The following is an 18,367-nucleotide window of genomic DNA, read 5'->3' on the forward strand; positions in this document are numbered from 1 at the left end:
CACCACCATGATGGCAGGCCTGGCTTCCTGCACTTCCCTCACTGAGACCAAGGTCTATCAGAGACAGAGAAAGACTCAGAAGGGCTCAGAAAAAGACTTAGAAGGGACAGGCACAGACTTGGAAGGGACCCAGAGACACATTCATCCCATCGTCCATCTTTGTGGTGGCTGGAGGCTGAAGCATAAGCCCTCAGCCTCAGAGAGATTCATTCCATCTTCATCAGCCTCATGGTGGCTGGCCTGTCCTCCTGCTCCCCCCACTGAAACCAAGATTCTGAAAGGCCTCTAAGAAAGTTAGCCAGGCCTCAGGAAAGGAGACAAGATTGTGAAGGAGATAATAAAGGATTTGGACTTTAACACCTGGCTACTCTTGTGATTAAACTACTGAAATGAAGGCTGCTGCAAGACCTCCAGAAAACCAAACAGGAACATTACATTGATTCATATTAAATATTACATTAATATTTTATTCTACTTTTCCTATTATTAAACTTTTAAATGGGTATCATGTTTTATCAACATCTTTTTTTTTTCTGTGCCTATTAACATAATCTTGTGGTTTTTGTTCCATTTGTTATTAATGTCTTTTCATTTGTTTCCAGTTTTTGTAATATTTAACCAACTTTATGTTCTTGATTTACAACCAACCTCATCCTATTACATAATTTTTTAAATGTTACTGCATTCTCTGTTCTAATATATTATTCAATTTATCTTATGGTTGTTGTTGATTTCTAGTCAGATCATGCAATTCTTTTTTTCAGTTTTCAGCACATGATATGAAGTAAATTTAAGTTTCTATACATTCCAAGGAAAGGGAGAAGGGAAAGGATGATGAAGGTAATGATACCATGGAAAATTCTATCATTCTCTTAAAATATAGGAAGGGATTGTGGGTGCAGGTGTGGATGTGAGTATGTGTAGGTTGTGTGTGCCCATATGGGTTTATTTCAATAGTTGTTACCTTAAAGGAAATATAGATAATATCTTTAGTCTATGCAATCAAATTTCCTCCAAGAGATAATTTGATTCCTCCCAAGAGAGAAAGTAGGATAATAGTACCAAAAACTGGAAACTGTGCTCTTCTCAGAGAAAGTGTTCTAAACTAGAATTATGCCTATTTACTATTACTATTGAGGCTTAGAGTTTCTGAGTTCAAGCTGAGCTTCTGATTACTCTCCCTTAATAGGATAATGTAACACAAAATTGTTGTTTTCCAGGATTTGCTTTCTTCTCACAAAATGCCAATTCTAAAAAGAATGTGTGTAACATATCACAAGTAAATCCATTTATCTGAGGTAATAACAATGATAAAGTATGAACATGACAATATACAAGACAATACACCAGTAAATGTACTTCCCCATATGGCTATAAATATTTCAGATTCTCCAGGAGATAAACTCCTAACTATCAGCCAAAGGGAAATTCCTTCAAATCTCCTGTATAATAAACTTGGGCTAGAACAAGATATACCAAATATTCTATATATGTTTGCTTCTTCCCAAAGTTCCTCTTCCCCTCCCCACTTCCCACGGACCTAGAAAGAGTCTGAATCCTTAGAGCTCCTTTCTTGAACCTGAAAGCCTGAACACCAAGAAGTCACTTTTTCCAAGATCTCAACAATTCTACCCTCACTCAGACATGTAATATCTAGTAATGAGATTCTACCAATAAAGAGAATGATATTAAAACAGTCTTTGACAGACCTATGATACACATACTATATTTGATTCAAGTTATAGAAGAAATTGGGGATTTCAATTTGGAGAAAGGAAGGTTTTATTGTCTTCAAGTACTTGAAGAACTATCATTTGAGATAGAGTTTATACTCATTAGACTTGGTCTTAGAGGACAGAACTCAGAACAATGTTTTGACGTTATAGGAAGAAAGATCAGATAGAGTATAAAGGGGAAATATTCCTAATTACAAATATTATCTCAAAGTCTATTAATCATTAAAAAGTAATAAATTTCTCTTTATTATAAGTTTGCAAACAAAGATTAGGTGACCAGTTTTTGATGAGATGTTATAGAGGAGACTTTTTCTTAGGATTAGATAGCCTCTGTGATCACTTCTGATCCCTGAGATTCTGTTTTGTTTTTGTTTTTGTTTTTATTTTTTTCTTTTTTGATTATATTAACTTCTGTTTTTTTTGTTTGTTTGTTTTGTTGTTTGTTTTTTAATTCATACAAGTTTATACACATGATTATATCTTTCTTAGAAAGACAATATAGTTTAGTTGAAGGAACATTGGGTTTGTAATTAAGAAAGAAAGCCTTGAAACCCAAAGAAGCTTTTTTTTTTTTTTAAATTCTATATACCTATTACTACTAAATCATCTAAATGATCTGGATATCAGCTTGCTTTTCTTTTTTTTTAAAATTTTTTCCTAAATATTTGGAATTGTTGTACTCTCTTTGATACCTTCTCTCCTATGATTACTTTATCATTTACTGGGGTAATTGGATATCCCAATCAATTACTGGGGTACAGAAGAAGCATGGGGGAATCTCATAATAATCATATAACTAAACAGCAATTTCCAATAATGTATATCTAAGTGATATAATGGATCAAGTGTTGGGCCTACAGTGGGGAAGATCTTTTTGAGTTAAAATTGGGCCTCAGACACTTATTAGCTATGTCTCCCTAGGCAAGTCACTTACTTAACCCAATTTACTCCAGTTTCTTTGTCTGTCAAATGAACTGGAGAAGAAAATGGTAAATTACTCTAATATCTTTGTCAAGAAAATTGCAAATGGGATCACAAAAGAGTTGGACACAACTGAAAAGTGACCCCAAAAAAAAAACTATTTTGCAAAGATATTGACAACTTTCATCACACTGTAGCAGTCAGTTAGTACATCTTATTTGAAGTAAACTGAATTGAACAGAGAAGGTTGAAAGAAAAAGATATGTTACTAATTTAAATTATGTAAATTCTTTATTCATTACAATAAGCCATCATCATTGTTTTTATATCTCACCAGATGCCAGTGTTCTCCTAAAAGCAACTGTTTCCATGGTCTTCATCTATGATTATCATGCTAGATTACGTCACTTTTAAAATCATTTTGAAAACTGAAAAGTCAATAACCACTGAAAATAATAAAATATATTAAAACTATTAGTAGAAGTGAGAAGTGGAGGAATTTTAAACAATACAATCAACTCATTATAACTTTAGCATAGAGTTTCCTTTCAAATGAGACTCTATAGATAGATTTACCTGTTTTCCTTTACACAATGATTACTGAAACAATAGATAGACTTTAATCATAGGCAAACTAGCCTTCTCAACTGCTTCAAAAGATTCAGTGGCAAATTAAAATTCTAAGTAAATAGCCTCCCTTTTGACAAAAATCCAGGTAATGTCTAAATGGAAATTTATTTTTCAAGCTGCATATGAATGACTTTGATGGGGAAGGGGGGGGAATTTAAAAAAACAAAACAAAAACAAACAAACAACAAAAAAGAAATCCTTATAGTATACTTCACATTTTACTTTCTGAAACTATTAAAGATCATTTAAATGAACTATTGTAATGCTGTTGATTGGGACAGGCAGATAAGGAGTGGCAAACTTTCTGATTGACCAGTGTTTCCAATCTATATTGGAGTTGCTGATAGTTAACTATAGTTATTCTGTATAACTATAATAGAATATGTTATATAATAATAATAATAATAATAATAATAATAATAACTACAGTAATTCTGTATAACTATTATATAATAAGAATATTATATATATACACACACATATATATATATAATATTCTTATTATATAATAGTTATATTATATATGTGTGTATATATGTGTACATATATATATATATATATAATATAGTTATTCTACACGACATTGTATTCAGAAAACAGCAATTTTGTTTAAAAAATAAAACAAAACAGAACAGTGACAAAACAATCTGGAACATTATAGTTGTTGATCATATTCTATTATCCCTCCTGGTTAATTCTTAATTATTAAATTCAGATCAAATGAAATTCATGCTTGGGTTTTGGTCCATAGGTTCCTTTGAAATGACAACTGAAATCCATAATAATGATCATATGTCTCACATGTGGTCTAAGCTCTGTATTTTTAAAAAAATTACTTATGTAGTCCAATTTGTCAAATAAAAATATATATTTGACTTATACTTGGTGCCAAGATGGGAAAGACAGTTTATAAATGTTCATCATGAAATAATAGATGAAACAGATTTATCATTGAGTCCACATTGGGAGCTCCTATTGATCACTGATTTTGACTTGTCTATTTTTTAAAGGACTTGGTAATAAAAGAAAACATTTTTTTCTAAAGCATGCTAACAAAATTTATTTTCCTTATTTTTTGATAGATTTTAATTTCAAAATGTAAAAAAAATACATAGTATGAAATGTATGAGTTTTGACAGGTTTGATACACACATAAATATACATATATTAATTTATATGTATATGTATATTTATATATAATAAAATATATAACGTGTGTATGCATGTATATATATTAAGTATATATAAACATATATGTGTATATATATATATATATATATATATATATATAAAATATATGTGTGTGTGTGTATGTGTGTGTGTGTGTGTGATTCCCATCTCAGAGATCCAACCCTAGTAATAAAAAAAGGGAGAGACACACACAAAGAGACAGAGAGAAAAAGAGAGAGAGAGAGAATGAAATTTTAGAAATTTCATCAACATATGAAAATATTGGAAATGGTCCTCCTCATCATCAAATATCCCTTCTTAGATATCAATTTTGATCATTTTAATTGCAAAGCATTCTTTTTATTGTTTTATTGATATCATTTCAATTTGCACTATTGTAGCCATATTTGATATTGTATTTGTTTTTTTGTTCCCCTGTTTGGTTGTTTTCTTTTTTGTTATTTATTTCACTTTCTATTAGTTCAAAAAATGAACCATAAGAATGGTCATGTTTTCTTGCATTTGTCATATTCATCCTTTCTTATAGTCCAGGAATATTCCATTGCATTCTTGTACCAAAATTTCTCAAAGATTCCTAAATTATTGAACATATACCTATAATTTTAGTGTGCTTTAAAAATAATGTGGCTATAAATATTTTGGTCTATATGAAGGTTTTTTTTTAATCAAAGCTATATTGATGTCCATATGCTATGTGCTCAACAGTGGTATATTATTATTTTAAATATACTTTCCAAATGGTTGTACCTATCCATAGTTTCACTAATTTACTAATTCACATTAGTATGCTTATCTTTCTATAAATCTGCCTTCCTCAGCTTTTGCTTTATCTAACAATTTGGTTTTTATAAGGTAAAGTGTCAAAGGGTTTTAAACATTGTATTTTTCTTATTATCAATGTAATTCCAACTGTAATTCCTTCATTCTATCACTTATATAGGAAAAGTCATTGTGGTAATATTTAGCAGCCATCTTATACCTACTTGTCATCTTTACTTTGTCTTTTGTGTCACTGAAATATTCACTGTTCTTATTTATTAAAACCCACTTTTTTCTAACCATATACCATTAAGAAGAACATTCATATTTTTAAACCTGGATTTTATGTCAATAGGCAAATTGGGATCATTGAAAATACTACATAACCTTTCAGATGCAATCTAAAAGGATAGTCTACTGTAGTTGGTATTAAATCCTGAGATAATCTCATTTTTCAGTGAGAGTGTCTATCAAAGCTATATATATATTAAATCGATAGGTTTTATTGATGTGAAATTTGCCATGTGCATCAAAATGCTTTATTATTTTGATTAATAAAATGAATTTTTATGACATCTACAGACTTCATACATAATGCATTTTTATGTCTTGTGATTGGAAACAATTACTTCAAGTGTTTCTGTGAGTAAAAGAGTATTTTACCATTTCCTCAGAATTTTCTTTTGATTATGCATGCAAAATTGGCAAAAAAATCACAAGAATAATTTGTTTCCTCTTTATTAAAAATTTCTGATATTGACCTTTAGTGGATCTTTGAATGAAGAAGGATAATAATTTAGTTATTTTTGTAATTAAAATTCTATCAATGTAATATGTATACAGCATTTTCTTCATTTACAAAAGTAAAACTACCCTTTGTGGGAGTAAGACATTTCTATTCCCTATATGTTGGATTAAAAACTTAAAAAGTTGATAGGGGAAGAATGGCAGACTAAGTATACACAGGTACATAATGAAGCTTCTTGAAGGCAGGGATTTTTTTGTTTGTTTTTAACTTTTTAAATCTTCAAAGCTCAGCAGACTGCTGAGCACATAGTAGGTTCTTAACAAATGTTTATTTATTGACTGATATGATTATGAGATGGTAAGGAACCAATTCCCTAGATACTGGAAGGTTAAAATATGGGTCAATGTTTTGTGGGTAGCACTAGATGAGTTAAAGAAAAGGAATCACAATTCTCTTTTCCCTGTACTTTGTAAAATTCTTTATCTCCTTCAAACTTCAGGTCAAATCATTACTGAACTCTATAATTGGTAGTGTTGTCTTTGTCAAAATTACTTTATTTTTATTCTGTTTTAAAAGTGCAGACATTGTCTCTTCCAATTCCATGTAAGCTTCATGAAGGCAGACACTAATTCATTATCTTCAGTGCCCAGAACATATTAGGCTCTTTATAAATACTTATTGATTTATTGATTGACTGATGGTTATGTAAACCTTAGTAACTATATAATACAACAGTATCAAAATAATGAGTGTTACAGATCATGTCAAGACAAGAATAGTCTTCGGGTTATTACCACAAAGAGTTAAAGTATCATAAAAATATATTATTGCAGAAGTTATTGATGAAAACAAAATGTTAACATCATGAATAAGAGCACAGTATCATCAGTGGCAAGCTTCCTAATATACTAGGGCTCATAAAATATTTAGAAGTACAGTTGCATCCCTGCAGAATATTGGGGGTACATGGACAATGACTGCATTGGATGGGAAGGCATTTATAGAGAGTGATCTACAGTGCTTGAGTTAGTATTCATGTCAGTGAGTTCAGAGACACATAAAAATGTTGAATAAATAAAACAACTAAAATCATGTTCACTTGAGTAAGAAAACATGTCTATAAACATTTACTTAGTTACCAAAAAACCAAAACAAATAACTTCAAGGAACACTTATTTCATAATTCATACAAAATAAAAATATGTAATTAAAGACAGTATGCTCGTTTTGCTTTGAGAAGAGAGTACCAACAGTGGAAATGATTAGTAAATGCTTACCATGGGAAGTTGAAGTTGAAGGTCCTGAAGTAGGACAATGGTCTTTTGAATATATGGTTTATATTGAATACAGTGTAAGTAAAAAGAAAATTATTTAAAAAGTAATGTGGAAGTAAAATTAATGAATTATTAGCTGATTGGATGTTACGGGGGAAGGCTTATGAAGTTTTTAAAAAATGTTTTTTTATAAACCTGTTTTTTTCTAAAATATAATTTTTGCTTATTCCTACTATTTGTGTGATCTTTTAAATATCAAATATTTATTGTGGTTTTTAAGGGTTCTCAGTGATTCACTTATAATGACTCTTTGCCTGACATAACCAAAATTTTATATCATCCTTTGAGATTTGACAGGTGGGCTTTTTGTACTCATCTGACTCAGTATTTTGGTCTTTCCTGTCACCATAAAAGCTTTCTATGAATAAGCTTCTTTTCCATTTCTTCCTCATTTTCTTTATTTTTTTCCTACTTAAAGTTGAACTGTGCTTCTGGGGTATAGGGGTCACTATCTCAAGCTTTTTGCATGTCTCTGAACCTTGGCTTTGAGCATAGGGGCCCTTTATTTTGGTGTCTTGTTCACAAGAGGGGCTAGTCCTATCTATTCTCTCTAGGCAACAGCTGCTTTCCCAGTAGCAATTTGCCAGTGGCCCCTTGTATTTGGAATCTTGCTCACAGTAGGAGGTAGGACAACCTGGTTTCTCCAGGAAACAGCTTGGTTTCCAAAGCTGGCATTGCCTTCTTAAATGAGACTGGAAGCTTCCCCACTGTCCTGCTTCACTACTGAGCCAGAATCAAGTTCTCAGTTGCTGATCTGCTGTAATTAAGATCCTATTACTGGTTTCCCCACATACCATCTTAGCTGAGATGAACAACACTTTCACCCTAGTGAGGATGATCTTTTTTGAAGTCTTTCCAGTCTATCTTGAACTGGAGAGTTGTTTCATTCTATTAGACTCTGTTTAGAGGTTTGGTTTCATGTGCTTTTTGAGGGAAAGTGAGAAAGCTCAAGCAACTTCTTGCCTTCACTCAACTACCTTGATTCTGCCCTCAAGCACTCCAAACTCATGACTCTTGTTTCTTTTTTAAAATTTATTATAGCTTTTTATTTATAAAACATATGCATGGTTAGTTTTTCAACACTGACCATTGCAAAACCTTCTGTTCCAAATTTTCCCCTTCTCTCCCCTACCCTCTTCCCTAGATGGCAGGTAGTCCAACACATGTTAAATATGTTAAAATATATGTCAAACCCAATATATGTATACATATTTATATAGTTATCTTGCTGCACAAGAAAAATCACATCAAAAAAAAAAAAAAAAAAGAACCTGAGAAGGAAAATAAAAATGTAAACAAACCATAACAGAAAGAGTGAAAATGCTATCTTGTGGTCCACACTCAGTCTCCATAGTCCTCTCTCTGGATGTAGATGACTCTCTTCATAGCTCAACAATTAGAACTGGTTTGAATAAGCTCATTGTTGAAGAGAACCATGTCCATTAGACATGATTATCATATAGTCTTGTTGTTGTCATATATAATAATCTTCTGGTTCTGCTCGTTTCACTTAGCATCAGTTCATGTAAGTCTCTCCAGGCCTCTCTGAAATCATCCTGCTTGTTGTTTCTTACACAACAATAATATTCCATAGCATTCATATATCATAATTTATTCAGCCATTATCCAATTGATGCACATCCACTCATTTTCTAGTTTCTTGCCACTACAAAAAGGGCTGACAAACATTTTTGCACATGTGAGACCCTTCTCTTTGGGATATAGGCCCAGTAGTAACACTGCTGGGTCAAAGGATATACACAGTTTGATAACTTTTTGAGCATAGTTCTAAATTGCTCTCCAGAATGGTTGGATTCATTCATAGTTCCACCAAAACTCTATCAGTTTCCCAATTTTCTTACATCCCCTCCAACATTCATCATTATTTTTTCCTATTATCTTAGCCAGGTGTGTAGTATGACTCTTGTTTCTAAATTGTTTTCACTCTGATTAAGAATACTGACTCTCCATCTCATCCTGAGTTCTACTTATTAATTTTAATTTCTGTATTCTGATGAATTTTATATGTTCATATAATTATACCATTTATAAATTGTGGAATGGTTCATTTTAAAAGAAATAAATTGTAATCAATTCCATATGCCTATACATAGGCATATGGAATTGATTATATATATATATATATATATATATATATATATATATAATTGTGTGTGTGTGTGTGTGTGTGTGTGTGTGGGTGTAGGTGTGGGTGTGTGTGTACAAAATGAGAACTTTATTAGACCTTTGTTAGAGAAACTTGTTTTCAAAGAATGTTCCCAGTCAACATTTTTCCATTTAATCCTATCTTTATCACACAGATATACAAAGTTTTAAAAATCTTATGTAATCTGAATTATGCAACAAGTTTTCTGTGATTAGCTGTTGGAATCCTTACAAACTGCTAACTCATTAGAATTGATCTAATCTTACAAGGAGATGTTTTGGGCAGAACCTGAAACAAGGTACTAAGTAGAACTAATTAGTACAATGCTTGTGTTTGCACCTTTACTCACTGGAGTTCAAAAGTATGCCAGCTTCACAAAGTAAACTTTGTAACTTTGGGAATTCACACCTCCCTTAAAGCTCTTAGGGCCAGAGAGCACTATAGGAGAAAGCCCATAATCCCTCTCTCTCGTATCCCAGAATTCCTCCCTCTTGTATAAAAGAAACAGACAGAGGCTCTCGGTGAGATTTCAGCGGAATTACACCAGAAGCCCTCTCTCCTAGGCAAGGCAGAATATTTTCCACTTGGCTGGCTGGTGGCAGAAGAAGAGTTTTCAGAGGAAGAAGCTACGAGTCGAGAGTTCAGTGGACAACCAGATTCATCTTCATCTCACACCACTGTAGCTGGTGGCTGGGCTCCTGCATGCCCCCCACTGAGAGCAAGCTGGTCTGAAAGACTCACCAGAAAGCTAGCCGAGCCCCAGGTGAAGGAAACAAGAGATTCATTCCATCTCCGTGCTGGTTGGAGGCAGAAGAAAGCAGAGGTAGAGGCTAAAGGACAGAACCTTTGGATTTGGAGATATTTGGAGGGCTCTAAGCTAAACCGGCTGTGTTTTGAGAAGAACAAGAACTCCAACATTTGAACTCCAACATTTTGGCGCCCAACGTGGGGCTAACAGACCCCCCCCCTCAGTGGATTTCAGTGGAAAAGCTACGATCCTGATTCCAGTGGAAAAGCCTCTGATCCTGATCCAGTGGAAAAGTCTTCTTGACCCAGAAATTAGAGTGAGTACAACAAAGAAATTTTGTTAGAAGAGTTAAAGTAGAATTTCAGCTAAGATGGGACAGATATTTAGAAAACAGCCTGTTTCTGTTCAAGGAAAATGTTTAGAGAGCATTGTCAAAGTTATGAAAAGCCAAAGTTTAATTATAAGTTTACAGCAAATCACTGAACTTTTACAAACTGTAGAGGACATATGTCCTTGTTTCTCTCTGGAAAAGGAATTAGATCTAAATGAATGGAAATTGGTAGGAGAGGATCTTTGTGAATTCTTTAATAAAAATAGGCCTAACTCAATAATTAATACATATAATGTAATACAATTGGCTATAAGAAGTTATTTAAGTGATAGAATGATGAAAAAGAAAGTACAGGAGGAAGTAGTGCCAACTTTACTAGGTGAAAAGGAGGACGAATCAGATGAGAATGGAGTTAATTACAATTCTGAGTGTGATACTTCACAGCAGGAGGAATTAGGTGATTCCACATCTCATGACCCTCTCCCCTCAATTAACCCTTCATGGGTGGAACAAGAAAGAGGAATTCTGGAATATGAGAGAGAGGGATTATGGGTTTTCTCCCATAGTGCTCTCTGGCCCTAAGAGCTTTAAGAGAGGTGTGAATTCCCAAAGTTACAAAGTTTACTTTGTGAAGCTGGCATACTTGTGAACTCCAATGAGTAAAGGTGCAAACACAAGCATTAGTTTACTTAGTACCTTGTTTCGGGTTCTGCCCAAAACATCTTCTTGTAAGATTAGATCAACTCTACTGAGTTAGCAGTTTGTAAGGATTCCAACAATTAGCTCTATTCTTTGTTTCATCAAAAACCTTTCTGTTATTCATAGATTTGATAGGAAATTGGCCACCATAGTTTTAAATTTGTTGATGATGGGTAGCAATATGGAAGACATTGGATTTAGGTAAACATATCACAACTTATATGAATATAACCTCTAAATGGTTATGTGACCTAGATACAAAAGGTACCAATCCCAATGATATTCTCTTTGATTTGTTTTGCCTCCATCCAAAGTTTACCTTGGAAACATTATATTTTGTTTGAAGTCTCTCCCAAAGGAGTCCATTAGCATTTCTGCAAATATTCAAGCTACCAAAAACTGGATCTAAGACAGATTTCATTTATCATAGCAAAAAAATATGCAGCATAGGCTTATACTTAAAACCTTGGTAGTCAGGAAAAATTTATTTCTATTAGTAGGAGACATAAGATGCATCTCCCTTCTACTACATATTCCCCCGACTCTTTACTCAGTCCCCAATGCATGAATAAATGAGTTATTCCTGAATACAAAAAAAAAAAAGTCCTTACTGTGGTTTGTTATTGTTTTCCTTTAGAGAATGAGTAGCATAGCTTACAAGTTTCTCTTCAAGCCCAGTCTTAGTATCTTATACTCATTTTTCCTTTCTCACCTATTCTCACATAGACAAGATATCCCTTTACTATCTGATTTGATAATTGATGAGTGGAATTATTCAATGAAGCTTGCATGCTCTGTTCTTTGTGTATCGCCAGAAAAAAACTAGAATGACACTGGAAAATACATCTGGAAGAGACAAATCAGGATTATTTGACTCCCTACAAACCATATTCAAGGGAGGACCTAGACAGCATTTTTCAAGAAATTATCAAGGAAAATTGTCCATGAAACAGAGTCAAATAAGTGTTGAAAAAATCCACAAATAAGTATTGGAAAAATATGTTCAGTAAAGAGATCCCATCATAAAAACTCCAAGGAACATTATAGCCAAATTTCAGAACTATCAGATACAGAAAAAATAATTCAAATTTCCAGAAAGGAACAATTCAAATACCAAAAAGTCATCATCAGGATTACAAATAACTTGTTTGCTACAACATTAAAGGATCTAAAGTCATGGAATATGATATCCCAAAAGTCAAGGGAGCTAAGAATACAACCATGAATCATAGACCTGGCAAAATTAAATGCAATCATCAAGGGAAAAAATAATAATTTAATGAAATAGATGGATTTTAAGCTTCAAAAAGGAGAGGACCAAAACTAAATAAAATTTTTCACCTCTGAGCCAATTTGGCAAAGTAAAAGCAGGAACTTGCCCAATCTCTCTCCCATACTGCTCCAAATTTCTTTAAATAATGACTGTAAACAAATTTTAGACAATCAAAACACCCCAAAAGATAAAGTAGAACATTTTCTAGCCAAAGACAACTTCAGAGATCAGCAGAAAATGTCTATGACACCAGGGTGGGGGAGATCAGTTTGCAGTCCCAATATAGAGCACAGCTCCAAGCCAACTGAGGCTCAACCTTTCAATGACATTATTGGTGGCTTCCAGAACTCTCAGCCTAGAAACACCAAAAAGGACCTAGAAGGTCAGCAGAAAAGGTCGTGGAACAAGAGTGGGATCCCAGTGTGCAATGCTAGTGCAGGTTTGGCTCCAGTCCCAGCTCAGCAACAGACCCCAGCATCAGTGAGGAGCGACCTTTGAATCAGCAGCAGTATGGGAGGCTTCTGAACCTCTCTTACCTGGGATACCAGGGAAAATTCGGAAGATCAATGGAAAAGGTGTGTTGCAATGTTGTGGGAGTCTGGCAGGCAGTCCCAATGCAGTACCAGTCAGCAGAGTTCAGCCCTAGCTTGCATATCAGATATTATAGCAGTCATCAGGTGGGAACAAACCAACAGCTTCAAGGCAAAAAAAAAAAAAAAAAAAACAATGCTTGGAGTCAGATTGCTAGAAGGAATTCTGAAAACACCTTCAGAAAATCCCATAAGTTTGGGACAATGAACCCTTCACAGTTGTAATACAGTCCTATTTTAATAAGGAGTTGAAATTAGAGAAATAGGGTAGGGAAATCTGCAGAAAACAAAACAAGTTTCTAATCATGGAAAGTTATGGTAACAGAAGATCAAAATACACATCAGAAGATGATAACAAAGTCAAAACTCCTCCATCTAAACTTCAAAGAAAAATAAAATTGGGCTCAGACCATAGAAGGGCTTAAAGGGGCCTTTTTATGTACTAAGTTTATTGAATTTTAATATCATTGCTTGATGAATAATATTGGGAGAGAAAAATCAGAACAAAAGGGGAAAAAACATGGGAGAGTTTAAAAAAAAAAGAAGTGAACATAGCATTTGTTGATTTATATTGTTTTCTTAATTCTTTTGAAGATATGTTTTCTATCCAAAGTCTATTTGGATTGCTTTGGATCACTGAACTACTGAGAATTAAGTCTTTCATAGTTGAGCATCATACATTCTTAATGTTATTGTGGACAATGTATTCTTGGTTCTGTTTGTTTCAATCAGCATTAGTTCATGTACATTTTTCCAGGCCTTTCTATAAACAGTTTGTTCATCATATTTATAGAATAATAATATTCCATAACTTCATGTACCACAGTTTGTTGAGCCATTCTCAAATTGATGGTGTCTATTCATTTACCAATTCTTTGTTAACACAAAAAGAGCTGCTACAAATATCTTTGCACATGGGGGTCCTTTCCTTTATGATTTTGTTGGGATACAGACCCAGTAATGGCATCACTGAATCATTACCTTAGAGTTTTTTAAATTTGCATCTCTCTAATAAATATGGATTGAGAACATTTTTCTCATATGACTATAGGTGGCTTTGATTACATCATCTGAAAATTGTGTGTTCATATTCTTTGACCATTTATCAATTGAGAAATGACTTGTTATTCTTATAAATTTGATAAATTCTTCATATATTTTAGAACTATGACCTTTATCAGAAAAACTGGTTATAAACATTTCCCCCAGTTTTTTACTTTCCTTTTAATCATGTTTCTGTTGGGGTATTTTTGTGTAAAATCTTTTTAATTTAATGTAATCAAGGTTGTCCATTTTGCCTCTCATAATGTTCTCTAACTCTTCTTTGGTCATAAATTCCTCCCTTCTCCAAAGATATGATAGATAAATTATCCCTTGCATGCATAATTTGTTTATGGTATCTTTTATGCCCAAATCATTATCCATTTTGACCTTATTTTGTTATGGATGTCACTCTATTCCACTAATCCAGCACTCTATTTCTTAGCCAGTACCAAATGATGTTGATTACTTCTGCTGTATAATATAGTTTTAGGTTTGGTATTGCTAAGGCATCATCTTTTGTATTTTTTCATTAGTTCCCTTGATATTCTTGAACTATTGTTATTGCAGTTGAATTTTGTTATTATTTTTTCTAGTTCTATAAAATAATGTTTTGGCAGTTTGATTGGTATGGCACTGAACAAGTAGAAAAATTTAGGCCAATTTGTCATTTGTATTCTATTAGCTCAGCCTAGACATGAACAATTGATATTTTTCCAATTGTTTAGATCTGATTTTATTTCCATGAGAAGTGTTTTGTAATTATGTTCATATAATTACTAGGTTGTCTTGGCAAGTAGATGAACAAGTGTTTTATTTTATCTACAGTAATTTAAAATGGAATTTCTTTTTTTTTCCTATCTTTTCTTGATAGGCATTGTCAGTGATATATAGAAATGTTGATAATTTGATGGATTTCCTTTATATCCTGCAACTTTGCTAAAGCTGTGTATTTTTTCCAGTAGGTTTTTGGATTATTTTCTAGCATTCTCTATGTAGATCATCATATCATCTGCAAAGAGTGATAGTTTTATATCCTTGTTGTCTATTCTAATTCCTTTAATTTATTTTTCTTTCTGATTGCTAAAGCCAACATTTCTAGAACAATGCTGAATAATAATGGTGATAATAGGCATTCTTGTTTCACCCATCATCTTACTGAGAAAGAGTCCAGCTTCTCTCCATTACAAAAAAATAAAAAAATAAAAATGCTTGCCATATGTTTTAGATAGAGGCTACTTATTATTTTTTTTTTTTTAGAAAAGCTCCCTTTATCCAGATGCTCTCTAACAGTTTAATAGAAATGGGTACTGTATTTTGTCAAAAAGCTTTTTTCTGCATCTATTGAGATTATTGTATGCTTTCTGTTGGTTTTGTTATTGATATGGTTGATTGTGGTAGTAGTTTTCCCAATATTGTACCAACCCTGCATTACTGATATATATTCTATTTGTCATAGTGTGTTACCTACTCATAAATTGCTGTAATCCTTTACTAATATTTTATTTAGAATTTTTGTTTCAATATTCCTTAGGGAGATTGGGTTGCGATTTTCATTTGCATTTCTGGTTTGGCTCTTGCTGGTTTAGACATTAGTTCCATATTTGTGTCATAAAAGGAATTTGGCAGCATTTCATCTTTACTTATTTTTTGAAATAGCTTACATAGTATTGGAATTAATTGTTCTTTAAATGTTTGGTTGAATTCACTTCTGAATCCTTCTGGCCCTTCAGATTTTTTCTTAGGAAATTTATTAATGACTTGTTTAAATTCTTTTTATAAAATGGGACTATTTAAGTTTTTTATTTCCCTTTCTGTTAACCTGGGAAATTATAGCTTTGTAAATATTCTTAACTTTTACTCAGATTGTTATATTTATGCCATACTTGGGCAAATTAACTCCTAATTATGACTTCTTTTTTTTTCCATTTAAACGTGTGGCTAGTTCACCCTTTTAATTTTTCATGCTAGTGATGTGCTTTTTATCTTTCCTTTTTCTGATCAATTTCCAAAGGTTTGTCCATTTTTGTTTTCATAAAACCAGCTCTTAGTTTTGTTTATTAATTCAATAGTTTTCTTACTTTCTATTATATTAATCTCTCCCCTGAGTTTCAAATTTTCTAATTTGGCATTTAATCGAAGTTTTAAATTTGTTCTTTTTCTAGCTTTTTTAGTTGCATGCCTAATTCATTGATCTTTTCTTTTTCTAATTGTCTATGTACTATTATAGATATAAAATTTCCCCTAAAAACTGCTTTGGCTGCATCACATAGGTTTTGGTATGTTGTCTCATTATTGTCATTTTCTTGGATGAAATTATGTATTGTTTCTGTGACTTATTTTTTGACCCCCCTCATTCTTCAGAATTAGATTATTTAATTTCCAATTAGTTTTTAGTCTGTCTTTCTTTGTTCCTTTATTGAATATAATTTTTCATTGCATTATGGTCTGAAAAGGAAGCATTTATTATTTCTGTCTTTTTATATTTGATTTTGAGGTTTTATGCCCTAAACTGTGGTCAATTTTTGTGTATTCTTCATGTGCTGCTGAAAAAAAGATACATTCCTTTCTGTCCTTATTCAATTTTCTCCTGAGGTCTACTATATTTAGATTTTCTAGATCCTATTAATCTCCCAAGTTTATTTCTTGTTTATTTTGTTGTTAGATTTTTCTAATTCTGAGAGGGGAAGCTTGAGGTCTCCCCTTGACATCATTCCAGTAACTAGCTTACAATTTTCTCTAGGAATTTGTCTGCTCTAGCACTACTTGCTGCATACAAATTTAGTGTCATTATTAGGTTATTATTTATGGTACTTTTTATCAAGATATACCTTTTCTCCTTTGTTTTAACAGGATCTATTTTTTCCTTTTTTTATATCTGATATCAGAATTGTCTCTCCTGCTTTTTTTAATCTCAATTGAAGCAAAATAAATTATGTTCAAACCTTTTGCCTTTACTCTATATGACTCTCTCTGTGTCAAATGTGTTTGTAATTTCAAATATTTTTTTTTAATCCACTCTGCTATTTGTTTCCATTTTATGGGACAATTCATCCCATTCATATTAATTCTCTATTTTCCCTCTATTATTCTCTCCATTCTATTTTCTTCCCTACATATACTTTTGTTCTCTCTTTTTACCTGTCATTACTAACATGAATTTTACCCACACTACTTATTATCTTATCTCCCGTCACCCTTAACTTTTCTCATAGTTTTGTGTTACACATCCCACCCACTACTTTATCTTACTACTTTATCTTCCATCACTCCTTCTCTCCGTCTCTTACCTTTTTGCCTAGTATTTCTGCCCTCCTTTTTACCCTGTTCCTCCCTTTTCTTTCCTCTTTCTCCTCCCATTTCTTTATAGGGTTAGATAAATCTTTATACCCCAATGAATCATTAAATTATTCCCTCTTAAAGACAAAATTGATGAAATTAAGCTTCAGACAATGCTCATCCCACTCCCTTCTTTCCTTGGATTGCAATAGTTTTTTTTTTTTTTCTTTTTCTTTTTGCACTTCTTCATGTGAAATAATTGTCATGTTATACCTCTCCTTTCCTATTTTTCCAGTATAAACGCTTTCCCATCTATTAATGTCATTTTCACTGATGTTGTGATATCAGAGTCCATTCACAACTATACTCTCAGTCCATGTGATTTGCTCCCCACCACCAACAATCTGCTCCAGTGACAGATACAGTTCTTAAAAGTTATTCCTATCATTATCCCATCCAGGAATATAAATAGTTCCATCTCTATCTATCTATCTATCTATCTATCTATAAATAGATAGATAGATAGATAGATAGCGATAATATAGATATCTATATCTATATCTAATTAGATATTCTTCTCCTGTCCATCTTTTTATAGTTCTTTTGTCTTCTATGTTTGTAGATTAAATTTTCTGTTTAGTTCTGTCTTTTTCAGTAGAAATGATTGATAGTCTCTTACTTCATTGAAACTCCATCTCCTTTCCCAAAAGATAAAGCTGAGTCTTACTACGTAATTAATTCTTGGTTGTGATCCCAGGTTCTTTGCCTTCCACAATATGGTGTCCCAGGCCCTCTGATCCTTTATTGCAGAAGCTGCCAGATCCTAGGTAATCCTGATTGTTGCTCCTTGAGATTTGAATTTTTTTCTCATAGCTTGCAGTATTTTTTTTCCTTGAGATTATAGTTTTGGAGTTTTGCAA

The sequence above is a fragment of the Antechinus flavipes genome, chromosome 3 (genome assembly GCF_016432865.1).
Source record: "Antechinus flavipes isolate AdamAnt ecotype Samford, QLD, Australia chromosome 3, AdamAnt_v2, whole genome shotgun sequence".
Taxonomy (NCBI): domain Eukaryota; kingdom Metazoa; phylum Chordata; class Mammalia; order Dasyuromorphia; family Dasyuridae; genus Antechinus; species Antechinus flavipes.